The sequence below is a fragment of the Fukomys damarensis genome, unplaced genomic scaffold (assembly GCF_012274545.1).
Source record: "Fukomys damarensis isolate Sample0158 unplaced genomic scaffold, DMR_v1.0_HiC HiC_scaffold_23, whole genome shotgun sequence".
Taxonomy (NCBI): domain Eukaryota; kingdom Metazoa; phylum Chordata; class Mammalia; order Rodentia; family Bathyergidae; genus Fukomys; species Fukomys damarensis.
The window spans coordinates 51,282,577-51,295,487 of NW_022900935.1; the positions used below are offsets into that span (position 1 = coordinate 51,282,577).

The window sequence follows — 12,911 nt, forward strand, 5'->3', positions numbered from 1 at the left end:
AAAAAGACAGGAGCACTATGGGAAAAGAATTCAAAGACTTTTAATGTACTTTTAAGCTTCAGTGCTAAAATTTTTTATTTGGGTGCTGAGGGCTGAGGATTGAATGCAGGGTAAGCTTGCACTCTGCCACTGAGCTCTACCCCTCACTTTAAACTCATTTCTTTTTTTTTTTGAGACAGGGTCTCACTATGTAGTTGAGACTGACCTGGAACTCACTATGTAGCGCAGGCTGGTCTCGAACTCGCAGCAATCCTCCTGCCTCAGATTCCCTAGTGCTGGTATTATTGGCGTGTGCCATCATGCCCAGCTCTAAACTCATTTCTTGATGTATTCTCAACACTAGTCTTTTGTTAGACATCTCCAACTCCAGAAAGCTTTAGGTCTTAGTAAAATAATTTGCCGTCCTACCTTTTGGACTTTGGCTTGTAAGATTTACAGTAATATCACTACTTTTTATGCATTTGGTTTAAGCTGGAGATTTTAGTCTTTTATTCTTTGTAGTTTAAAAGCTTTTTTTCTTTTTCTGTTTTCTTTCTTTATGACTTTTAGCTGTATCGAGGTCTCTCAGTCTCTACTTCCCTTATTTGTCCATGATTCCATATTTCCTCTACACTGAAATTGTTCACTGCTGAGTTAGCACACCGATCTGGAGAATACACGGACTTTAATGTAGCCCAGAACCGTAGACTCTCAAGGTTATCAGTAAAATTTAGGCTTGGCTACTTGCTCATGGTTCTTTGTTTTTGAAGTATTTGTTTTGCATGATTTGTTTTCCTTGGGTTCTCGGGGATGATTGGAAGACCAGTTGAAATGAATTGTTGGTCCTTGAAAAACTGAATGTTGGGTAGTTAATAGGTCGTCATGACCAAGAAGAGCATAAAAGCTCTCATTCAAAGCCAGAGCGAGCAGTAGAAGGAACTGGTGGTTTCTCTTCTTGAGTCTTTATCAAAGTTGTATCCTGGAGCCCCTTTGTTTCCTGGATATATAGGAATTTTTCTTTCTTTCTTTTGTATTGGTGATTCAGCCATCTGTACTGTACTACTGAGCTACATCTCAGCTTCCCTAGCAGCTGGTGGATTGTAGGCATGTGCCACTGTGCCTTGAGGGAATTACATTCTTAATGTTGAATGAGTTGATATTAAATAAATTGTTAAATATTAGGGTTTATTACCCTAAAAGAGTTGATTTTCTTTTTCGGATTTCATTTGAAAACACACACTTTTAATTCATTTTTAATTATGGTGTGTAATAATTTTTTTGGTACTGGGAATCTAACTCGGGACCTTGCACTTGCAAGGCAGGTGGTGGAACCACTGAGCTAAATCCCCGGCCTAATAATTTAATATTTAAAAAATAGATCATGTTATTGTTGTTATAATTAATTTTAGTTTGTATATGGAAAGGTGCAAAAGTAATTTCATCAAGTTATGTTTTTATAATTTACCTCTCTTTATAGTAGTTTTTTTTTTTCTGGTACCAGGGATCATACTTTGGACTTTGTCCCCAGCCCCGATAGTAATTATTGATGTTGGTAGCTTTAATGTATATCACTATATTGTCTTTCTAATTATGTTTCTAGGATAAGTATTGGAATTCATTATTATCTTAAAGGATATGAACATTTTTATGGCTTTTGATACATATTGTCATCCTATTTTCAAAGGTGTTGTACCACTTCGTACTTTTAACAGATATATGGATGTGCTTGTTTTACCTCAAATAAGTTAGGCAGAAATCCAGTTTTTTTCCGAAAGTTTTTTGCTATATTAATAGTGTAAAATGGCACTTGCATTTCATTTGTCTGTAATATTTAATTTAACTATTTGAGTCTTGTTTGTTCATATCTTTCGCTATATTATGCCATAAACTGTTGGTGAGGGCTTTGGGTGGTAAGGGAAGTAAAACCAGCTAATAAAGAGGTAATTATTAGATAAAGAGAGCATATTCAGTGAAAATGTTTGTAAGACAACGTGGTCTAAATGGTAAGTGATCTTGGGGATAGTGGTTGAAGGGGAACAGATGGATTATTCTAAAATTCAGCTCAACATTTTTGGACATCCACTGCTATACACTGTTGTATCCTTTGAGTGCTTCTCAAGTTACTGTCAAGGCATACATTGGGATGAAGGAGGAGACTGGAGGTTTAACCAGTTAACCGTTCTGGCTTGTCTTCCTTGTGGCTGCTTAGAGAGCTGAGACCACTCATGTGTAAGCAGACATCTTTAAGTCACTTGTGGCATGTCAGTATGCCATGGCTGTGTTTGAGGGTTGGAAAGGTAAATAAAACATTGTTCCTTTTGACAAGGAATTGATCATCTTGTACAGATAATCACAAAATGAAAGAACTAATAGGAATTTAATATAATAGGTATTGTAAAATGGATTCAGACAAAGTGCTTAGGGATTAAGCCAGGGGTGGGGAGAGAACAGCCCTCAGGGATATTGAGGAATACTCCCCTGGAAGAAGTAGCCTTTATTTATTTTGAGGAGTAGCCTTTAAATCTCAGAAAAACGAGAAGCATTGGAAAGAAGGTCATGTCTAGAGGTAGTATGGGAAATGTGGGTGTACTGGGTCCTGGGATATGTGAAAGGAACAAAATGGAACATGAGGCTGCCACAGGATTGAATTTTGGAGGGTCTTAAATGTCACACCAAGAATGATTATAATGTATTGGTAGGGAGGAGAATTAAGGGACAGGGACCCAAATTGGGTTCAAGGTAGTGGGCCAAGTGAGAGATGGTGAAGATCTGAATTGAATTGGTGCCCTTGGGAAAGGTGTTTTAGAAGTTGAACAGGGAGAGGTATGACTGATTAGGTGGGGTAGGATAAGGTGGGAAGCAGTTTACATATCTCAAGTCAGAGATAGGATTGTTTTTGTTAGGGTTGGGAGCATGGAAGAATGGGGCATCAAGAACAAGGAAGTCAGGAGGAAGGATGGGTTTTAGATGTTTAGTATAAAGAAGTGATGAATTTGGTTGTGACTGTTGAGTTTAAGGAGCTAGCAGAAAGTTGAAATAAAAAAATAAATTTTTTTTTTTTTTTATACTGGGGATCTGTACTTGCGAGGCCGGCGGTAGAACCACTGAGCCAAATCTCCGGCTCAAATCAAAATTTTAACCCTAGAAGGAATTTGAGAGATACATTGGAGCAACAGCTAAGGAAGTTTGGGCCCTAGGACTAAGTGGAATCAGGCCCGTCTCACTGTCAGTTACAGCAGAGCTAGACTGACACTTTCTGATAGCTTCTCTAGGACGTGCTGTGTTGAATAGAGAGAGTTGGAAGTGCCTTAGTTGAGTCGGAGAATGGGTACTTTTTTTTTTTTTTGGTTCGAGGGATCAAACTCAGGACCTTGCACTTGTGAGGCAGGTGGTGGAACCACTGATAAATCCCTGGCCCCTGGGAACATTTTTTTAAATTAAGAAAATATTAAGGTGGACACTTTCAAAATATAAATGTGTATCAATCCCACGTACCTGTTGTCCCACTTAATAGCTGTCAATGCTGTTTCATCTGTTTCTCCCTTCTCAGCAGTTACACTGGAGCAAATGAAGAAATCTTTTGTTGCCTTTGTATGTATTTGTAAGTAAGGAGAGTTGAATGGTTTCTTTGGGTGTGTTCCCGTACTTCTGGATGGGGTTTAGGATGAAAAGAATTAGGATTAACTCCAAAATTCCTGTGCCGCCTCGAATTTGTGTCTTTGGGCTAATTATGAAGTCTCCTGAGACTCAGTCTTTTTGTTTTTCATTACAATGAAGCTTGTTGAAAATTATAAAATACAGATGAATGTTTTTAAAACCTATAATCCTACCACCCAGAGATACCCATTCTTATTTCTTAATAAACTTTTAATTTTGGAATAAGTTTAGATTTACAGAAAAGTTGTTAATGTAGGTTAGAGTTCTTAAACTCTTTATCCAATTTTTCCCATTGTTAACATTTTAAATTTTCATACTGCATTTGTCAAATCTAAAGAAACCATCTTTGGTACATTACTGTTAATTAATTTTCTTACTTGGATTTCACCAGTTTTTCCACTAATGTCTTTTGTCTGTTTTAGAAGCACATACCCTGTCTTATTCTCCTTTGGGCTGTGACAGTTTGTGCAACTTTGGTTTTTCATGACAGTTTTTAGGAGTACTGGTCAGGTATTTCCTAGAATATCCTTCAGTTTGGATTTGTCTGATGATTTCCTCATGATAAGACTGGAGTTAATAGTTTTAGGGAAAGAGGTGCTGACTTTTAATATTTTGTTTCTTATGCACTCTTTATATAAAATATTCAGTACCTATAATTATTTTATAAAAATGGGGTTCGAGACTATATTAATTTATAATCTGTTTTTCGACTTTTCACACAGGAATGAATGTATATTCTTTCATCTGGAAATATTTAAAACACTGTTGGTAGATTGAAGTTAGCCTTTAAGGATGGAGTGGTGATGTTGATGTTAATGCACTTTTTAGTTTATATAGTTGGCCCTTTTATATTTGTCTATGTTTTGTTTGAAAAGCTCAATTATGAATTATGATGACTTATGTGATTACATGTCTACACAGATAATCTAGAAGGAAAAATGAAATACAAAGCATAGAAAATGTTTTATAATAAAGACAAACAGTAACCCCTGTTAGAATTCATTCTTTTAATATAATTTGCTTGCCTCTCAGATATGAAATTTTTGTTTCTTCATATCTTTATTGATTATGAAACCTGTTAAATGATTTGAGAGGAGGATCAAACTCCTCAGGAAATGATTTGGAGCTATTGAAACTCAGAAGGCTATCTCCAGAATTGCTAGCAGTTCTGAAAAATGAATCAGGAAAAATCAAGGTGATAGATGGAAAAAAATCTTAAGTTTAGCTGTTGCTGAAAATTGAGTTTTTCTTGTTTTTACCATTTTAGTTACTAAAACAGATGGTAGAAGTTCTATCGGGATATTTCTTCCATGTATTTAAAACATTTTTGCTATACTGAAGTCCACTTATTTTGGAATTTAGGAAGAATTTACCTCTATGAAAGAGACTATTCAAAATAGAAAATGGTTGATGACCTTAGTTTCTAGTTTTCTCTCAAGCTTAATCTCTCCAAATGCTTTTTGCATTCTCAGTGATTTTATGTTTTAGAGAAAAATGCAGTTCTAGCTCAGTATTGAGTACAGTACAGTAAATAAGATTTTGCAGAATATTTTGTATGTGTTTCCCACAGAACCATCACAGATTCCAGTTTTGAATGAAACTAGATAAATTGAAAAATAAGATAGCATTCCTCTTTATGACATGGCATTCTAATGGGAACTGAATTTGGTACAGGGTAGTTCTTGGAATGCTTGGCATTTTGTTTATTATAGGCATCTCTTTGGGAAATTAAATTAAAGTACTACTAAATGGTTTAAGTGTTAATTTTAAATGTGTTTAAGGGTTGTCATGGGGATAAAAATGGCATAAAATGAGTCATATTTATAATATAGTTGTACTGAACAGGAAAACATACAATATACAGTATTTAATTCAGGATGGTTTAAGAGAGACTAAATCTGTTTCTGTTTTTTTGTTTTTTGTTTTTTTTGGTACTGGGGGTCGAACTTGGGTCCTTGTGCTTGCAAGGCAGGCGGTGGAACCACTGAGCTAAATCCCTAGCCCCTGTTTTTTTTTTTTTTTTTTTTTTTTTTTGAGACAGGGTCTTGCTGTGTACCCCAGGCTGTCCTTGAACTCACTGTGATCCTCTTGTCTCAGCCTCAGTACTGTGATTCTTTGTGTGCACCACCACACCCAGCTAAGATGCCAAATAATTCTGTAGGAAATAAAGCTGCTTTTGGGAGGAGAGCATTTTAGAGAAGTAGGCCTCAAAGGTTCAGGGTAAGATACAGGGCCATAGAAAGGAGAGGAAAGGACGTTCTGTCAGAGAATAGTATTTTCAGAGTCACTGTACCTGGGGTTTGTTTGAGAAATGGTGGGAAGCCAGATTGTGGATGTCCCAGCTACTTGGTAATGAGCCTGAACAAAATTTTGTAGTCATTTCAGAATCATTGTGCCCTCTCTAGAGTAATAGTGCTTAACTGTTTTCCTTCCAGAAGAAGCATAACACACTCTAGCTACACTGTCACCATGGCATTTCTGCTGCTTGGGGAGAGTGAACTGGGAAGGGCATATTCTGATAAAATTCCTCACGATATTGGTTTAGGTCATGTGGTTATTTTTGTAACTCATCAATCTGGTTTTTCTTTCTGTGGTTACAAGATAGTTACTTTCTAGTAACAGTCTTGTTTCAGGTTAATAATTGAGTTTCCACAGGGCAAATAACAATATGTTAGGCAAATTAAAGTCAAATTATTAACTTTAAAAAAATGTGGATCCCCAGTTTTTTTCCAGTAGTCCTTCTCTTTTGAATCTTTTTGTTATTTATGTAAGGAACATGCATTTTACTTATTTTTAAGTTTTCCTGTGGTTTTATTGTTTAGTTGATTAAGTAAAGAAATCTTGGGGTGGTCTAGTAATTTCTGTCAAAGGAGAGAGTGATGATAACTCATCAGCCCTCTAAAGGCTTTACAGTTTGGTTCATTCCACTTAAATGATGAAATAAATAATTTTTGTCCTAATAGAAACATATGAAATGCAGAAATCATTCTGAATTTAGATTGAAGAAATTTTACTTGCTACAGTACTGCTGACTTCTGCTACTTGATCACTATTCATTTTTCTTTTTTTTTTGAAACAGGGTCTATGTAGTTCAGGCTGGGCTTGAACGCACAGTGATCCTCTTGCCTCAGCCTCCTGAGTGCAAGCTGTCATTTTTCTTTAAAGCCTGTCTCTAATCAAGTAAAAGAATCAGGTATTTTGAGATCAAGGAGAACCATGACTATGTTAACAAGGGAAGTTAATTTAAGAAATTTAAGTACTTTTTATTTTTATTAATTAATTTTTTTGGTATCAGGGATTAAATTTGGGAACTTGTGCTTGTGAGGCAGGCAGCAGAACCACTGAGCTAAATTCCTGGCTCTAAGTACTTTTTACAGAAAAGTGAATTTCATGACTTGATTTCAAGGTGGTCTGGTGGTCATTCTACTGTCACAAAGAATTTCTCAGAGGGAGAAGAATGATGTCTTCTTGTTATCTGCCACAGAAAATGTCTTGGTCTAGGCCAGTCTGCCTCTGTGGCATACTATTGATTTCATTTTTCTTACTTTTGGTCCTAGGCCAGCTAGCTATCTAGCTAATGATGGCATTCTTCAAAAGTATCCTATATTTTGTGCCAGTGAACTCTATTTGTTCTATTTGACAGTGTTCTTTCTGAGGCATCATTCTTGCTGCTAAAACCTATATATAAGGAAGGAAAGCATGAGTTTTCCATTTATTAGCAACATACTTATACTTCTGTATCGACTTTGAAATTTCTAAAATCTTGGGACACAGATTTACATTTTATAAGTAATTTTAAAACACACTAACTTTGACATTTCTGTGAATTGTTTTATTAATTTAACATATGTACAGTTTGTACAACCATCATCACAAGTCAAGATACCAAACAGTATTATCACCCCCAAAACTCCCTCATTTTATCTCTTTGTAGTTATGTTGCCCCAATTCATGACCCTTGGCAACCACTAATCTGGCCTCTATTCTTATAGTTTGTTTCTGAGAATGTCATATAAATGGAGTCATATAGTAAGTAGGTTTTTGAGGTTGATTTCTTTTACTTAGCATAATGTTTATTTTGTTTTGTGGTACTGGGAGTTGAACCCAAGGCACTGCACATGCTGGGCAAGTGCTTTATGCTAGGCTATACTCCCAGTCCCAGGATAATTTTTTTTTTTGTACTGGGGATTGAACGCAGAACTTTGTGCTTGCGAGGCAGGTGGCAGAACCACTGAGCTAAATCCCTGGCCCCCCAGAAGTATATATATAAATAATATATAAAAATATATAAAATACACACACACACACAGACACACACACACACTCAGTTTTTTATACTGGGGATCGAACTTGGGTCCTTGCACTTGCAAGGCAGGCAGCGGCACCACTGAGCTAAATCCCTGGCACAACTTGATATTTATAATGATAAATGTGATTCTGAAGACTTGCTTAGACCTTTGTATGTACTAGGTAAGTACCCTACTACTTACTGAGTTACACCCTTGGCCTACCAATATTTAAAATTAATCCACTCTAATAGGTATGTAGTGGCATCTGATCATGTCTTCACATCTGATCATGTGTATTTCCTTGATGGCTGCTGATGTCGAAGATCTTTTTTTTTTGTGTTTTGTGTGATTTTCTTTTTTGATCCTGCGTCAGCCTCCCAGAGTGTTGGGATTGCTCTTGTGTGCACTGCACCCAGCATTGCCCAACTTTGAATTGAATCATTTTCTTATTATTGAGTTTAAAAAGTTCTTTGTCTATTCTTATACAAATCCTTTTTAAGATATATGATTTGCAAATACTTTCTCGCAGTTGTTAGCGTGTCTTTTCATTCTTTTATCAGTGTCTTTCATAGATCAAGAATGTTTAATTTTGGTAAAGTCCAGTATATCAATTTTGTTCTTTTGTTGGATTGTGCTAAAAAGGGTTGATTTTTAAAATAAGTTTATGGGTGACACTAATGAACATAGTCTTGGGATACATAGGACTCACTTAACTAGAGGAGACGATTGGCTTAGATTTTTGTGTTTTCCACTTTTTGAAATGGTAATCACTAATATGGATAATGAAGTTATACTTTTATAATGTATAACTATGTAGGAAATAAGTCATTAACCCTGTTCCAGAATTAAAATGGTGACATTTTATAGTCACCTTTGCTGCTTTTGGTTTTGCTTGAGTTTGTTTCCACTGCATTGGAAGAGCATTATAACTTTGATTGCTTGTGGGTTCAGAGTTAGTATTAGGTAAAAGTTGGGGCTGTATCAAAGTGGCTGGATTTGAATCATGCCTGTGTCAGTTACAGTGTAATTTTGGTTGTGTATTTTAAGTCTGAGCCTCAGTTTCATCATTTGTGAATGGGAATGATAATAACAATAATGTCCAACTTTTGGAGTCATTGTGAGGTTTGTTAGATTTCATAAGTGTAGTCTATGTAACAATGTCTGCAACACAGTAAGCATTCATTAAATGCTTATTGTTACTGAGGCAGCTTTATAATAAAAGTGTTGAAACAAATGCTGATATTTTCTTTTCAGGAGGTCAAATAACAAAATAACATACCGGCCCGGGGATTTAGCTCAGCGGTTCGGTGGCCTGCCTTGGAAGCGCAAGGACCCGAATTCAATCCCTGGTACCCCCCCACAAAAAAAACCCCACACTAGTTGCCTACTTTTCCCTATTAGTAATCAATGACCAGTGGCCACTATTACTAATAGTCATGTATATATATTGTCTTACATGACAGCTCATTTTCTATCTCAATAAATTAGGACTGCTTTGATTCCAACTGTCTGACTTTAGCTAGAAAGAAATTTCTTGGTTTACCTAACTGCAAAGTCTAGGTGCAGCTAGCTGAATTCAGAGATCAAGTGATGTAATCAGGACAGTTTCTTATGAATAAACTCTACCTTTTCCTCTGTAGACTTCAGTTGCTGGCACTGTCTGTATGTTAGAAAGATGCCTGAAGTGTACTGAACCCCTGTAGGTTTTTGGATTTAGATTTAACAGAGCACCTGTATCATTCCCAAAAGCTTAAAAAAAAAAAAAAGCACGCTACTCTTGTGTTCCTGATGAAGTTTGCTCCTCTGGAACCACATGGACTGAGTAGGGGAGAGAAATTGTGTTCTTTTATTATCAGAAAAGGGAATTAAATCCCTGGCCCTCAATACTTTTTAATAGGAAGAGAAAGAATCAAGACAAGGGTGGATCTCAGCAGTGGATGAATATAGTGATTCTTCCTATATTGTTGTGCTTAAATATGACTTCAATTCCCTAGGCCTCTCTGTCCCCATGGGAGAGCCTCCTTAGACCCAGCTTGTTCAGTGCCTGCCCTTGGATCTGGCTGTCATGTCTAGGCAGCAGGATCACATGGATCATGCTACAGATGTGGATTTATCTATGTATCCTACACAGGGGAGTCAGCAACAGAATGAAGTATATCTTGGAGCTGACCTCCATATAGAAGCAGTTCTAGGGCTGGGGGTTTAGTTCGGTTCTGTTGCCTTCCTTGCAAGCGCAAGGTCCCGAGTTCAATTCCCAGTACCAAAAAAAAAAAAAAAAAGAGTTATTTTATGTTAGGAAAAAACACTTTAGCTTTCTTCAGAGAGAGTGTGCATAGCAAGGTCAATGCTGTTCTGAAAAATTGGAGGAAAGTTGAATAGAGATCTATGCTGTAGGAAAATATTCCTGAAACTATTTATTTATTTATTTATTTTTGGTTTTTTGAGACAGGGTCTCACTATGTAGTTGAGTCTGACCTGGAACTTACTATGTAGCCCAGGCTGGTCTTGAACTCACAGTGATCCTCCTGCCTCAGCCTCCCAAGTGATGGGATTACAGGCATGCGCCCCTGAAACTAATTATTGAGCCATATCTAACAAAAGTGATTGTGGTAGAAACTTTGACATCCACTTCTGAGGGAGGCATCCACACCTAATGGAAGAGAGCCACTAACTCTGTAAATTAAGTCATTTTTCCCCAAAGCTCCTGAAGTTAATAGTTCTGCCTTTCATTTGTACTTGTATACTAATGTTATTGAGATCTCTCTGACTAATGTGCTTGGTGATTAATGTTGATGGTAGTTTTTTTGGTTGCTCCTCATAGCTGGTTTTAGGGTTTAACTAGTCTTTACCAGTGGCATATGTATATACTTCTCCACTGACTATTTTGAATAATCATTACTTATTTACGTAGATGGAAAAAAATAGGTGAAAATAAGTCCCTCTGTCAAGTAGATAAAGTAGTTACTTAGAATGTTTTATTTTCTGTAAATACATTATTGTATATTGTATATTGAGATCAGGAAAGTGATTTCCATTTTACGCAAATTGAAAATTTGGACATTAAGGGGAATAACAATTGCTAAAACTTTCTGAGCACTTATGTGTCAGATAGTCTTTTTTTTTTTTTTGGTACTGGGGCTCGAACTCAGGACCTTGCGCTTGCTAAATTCCCAGCATGCCAGCTAGTCTTTCAAGCACTTTGTGCATATTATTTTGATTAATCCTCATAGTAACCCTAGGAGGTAGGCACTAGTTCTCACCAAGTTAGGGTTCAGTTGAGATGCTCAATGTTAAGTCACTTGCTGCAGATCACATAGCCTAGTAAATTTTCAAAACAGATCCTCTGGCTCTGAGCCTGTACTCTTTGTCACCATGATATAGTCTTTGTCCAGAAAATCTTTTTAGCTTGTGCAATACCAGTTTTGAATTTCTTACTACTTCTTTTTGTAATATCTGTCTAGGTGTGACATAGGAGTTTTGTACCCTAGATTTGCTAATTTTGGTATCTGGATTTATTATCTGCTGTTGCTGTTACTGGGTAAACAAACATTAAATGCTTCTCTTTATCAGTAGTTTTCAACTAGGGCTGACTTCATTCCCAGGGAGACATTCGTTAATGTTTGGAGACGATTTAGGTCATCACAGGTCAGGGGATGTGCTGTTGGCATCTAGTTGATAGAAGCCAGGAGTGCTGTTAAATATCTTACAGTGCATGGAACAACTGCCAACAAATAGAATTATCTAGCTCAAAATGTCACTAGTTAAGTCTGGTTTATACCACAAGTTGGTAATTATGTTGTAATGATGTTCTTATGTGTAGAGGGCAAAATCACTATAATAATAAAGATTTTGTTTTGGTGGTACTAGGGATTGAACCCAGAGCCTGACCCATGGTAGCTCTATCACTGAGCTACATCACTAACCTTTCTTTATTTTTAGTTTGAGTCAAGGTCTTGCTAAGTTGCCCAGGCTGGCCTCAAACTTTTGCTCATCCTGCCTCAGCCTCCTGAGTAGCTGGGATTGCATGTGTGCCCCATTACACCTGGCTTCTGCCTGGGTTTTCTGTTCCTACTATGTGAATGGTAGAGCTGAGGAAAAGTGCGCTTTTACTGTCATTGCCTCTTACTTGAATGAGTTTAGTGGGTGACTTATTAGATGATGCCTCTTATTTCTTTCTGTTTTAACCAGCTCTTCATAGGTTACATTTGATACATTTCTCCTTTATATAAAATCTTTCTATCACCTACAGAGCTTTCAGTTCTTGTTGGGGCCTTTGAGATCTTCCATAGCTCCTCCAATTCCTCCCCTGCACTTTGAGTTTAAGTTGTAGATTTTCTCCCTTTAGTGATTTCTCGTAGACTTCTCTGTTTGAAAGCTACATTTGGTCCCTCATTATTCGTGTGGTGAGCTCCTGGTCACCTCTCGAGGCCAGCCCATGGCTTTGGGTGGATGGAATTAGTCCTTCTTGTAATTGTTTACTTGTGCTTTGTCTCCCTTGCTGGAATTGGAGTTTCTTGAAAGCAGTGACCATCTTTGCCTACTCCATCTTTGCATTCGTGACTGCTACTACAGGGCTTGGCCTCAGGAAATGTTTCCTGAATCAAATTAATGGACAGGTTAAACTTTCATTTTAGTCATTTTTTTTCAGTAGGTTGAAAAAAATATACAGCATAGATTTTGATTTTCTGCACTCATAGTTAACAGAATTGTGAGACTGATATTAGGAGGCTGAAATAGATTTTAGATATGAAGCATTTCTGCACTTCTAAAAAAATGGGACTCTGATGTAGTTTGTTGTACTTTGCAGTGTTTATAGTCATATTTCACTTACAAATTTACCAGTTTATCATTTATCAATTTGATATATTACTGGTTTAAGGTTGGCATTTTGGCTTGGCTCCTAGCAAAGAATTCATAAAATATAAAGCAGAGGTCTATTTTTTTTTTTTTTTTTTGTACCGGGGATTGAACTCAGGTCCTTGCGCT

At 36.8% G+C, this 12,911-nt stretch overlaps 1 protein-coding gene across 3 annotated transcripts in view; it reads left to right on the top strand.

The window, feature by feature from the left end:
- Helz (helicase with zinc finger) overlaps positions 1-12,911 on the top strand; it is a 152,299-nt gene that overhangs the window by 5,794 nt on the left and 133,594 nt on the right. The gene's annotated exons all lie outside the window — the stretch shown is intronic.